Below are 890 nucleotides of genomic sequence, written 5' to 3'. Positions count from 1 at the left end.
ATGATTGGAAGAATACCACTTTGCATGGGTCTCGACAGAAGGCTAGGGGTGCTAAAGAGAATTCTATATGTCAACCACCCGGAAAGAAAAAGTATGAAGATCAAATTGAAGACGGGTGCGAAGATAAGATATGGGACCCCGGATCGAAGAATGAAGACCAACTATGGGGACTCATATCTTGGGTTGAACTTTTCCCAAGCTTGGTGAAGACGGTTGGATATTCTGTCAACCAATTGAGAGGCAAAGATCCTTGGAGATTCAAGGATGAGTACAAACATAAGCCACCATGATAATGAGCCCCTCAAAATGTCCAACTTAAGGACTTAAACTAAAAGTGCTAGGTGGGAGACACCCCACCATGGTAAACTCTTTCCATCCTTTTTTAGTTTTGTTTAATAAGTGATTTAAGTTGCCATTGTAGGTAGATTTTCATTTCATATTGATTTGTTGGTAAAGATTGGTTGTTAGTATGTTGTATTCATTAGTAGTAGATGAATAAATCCTAAAATCAAATTGCATTTTTGTGAATTGTTTGATATTTGATTGAATAAAGAAGAGTTTTGGACATTATAGGGAGCTCTTGGGCATTTTTTCTGCTTTTTGGGCAAAAAAAAAACGGCCATCGGCGCGCTAGCACGCTGTGCGCGCGCACGCACATTGCACTTCCGCAACTTCTGGTACAAAAACCAGAGAGTTGTGCGCGCGTTGTGCCAGCATTGTGCTGGGAGCAAGAGCTCATCCACACGTAAGCGCGTTGTGCGCGCGCGCGCGGATCGTCCCAACCTCATCCACGCGTAAGCGCGCTGTGCGCGCGTGCGCGGATTTGCTCCCTGCTTTTCTCCTTCCTCCTTTCTCCTTCTTTCCTCTTCTCTTCTTTTTTCTTTCTCATT

Source organism: Arachis hypogaea, unplaced genomic scaffold, assembly GCF_003086295.3.
Source record: "Arachis hypogaea cultivar Tifrunner unplaced genomic scaffold, arahy.Tifrunner.gnm2.J5K5 arahy.Tifrunner.gnm2.scaffold_26, whole genome shotgun sequence".
NCBI classification, from domain to species: domain Eukaryota; kingdom Viridiplantae; phylum Streptophyta; class Magnoliopsida; order Fabales; family Fabaceae; genus Arachis; species Arachis hypogaea.
Note: the sequence above shows the minus strand (reverse complement) of the source record.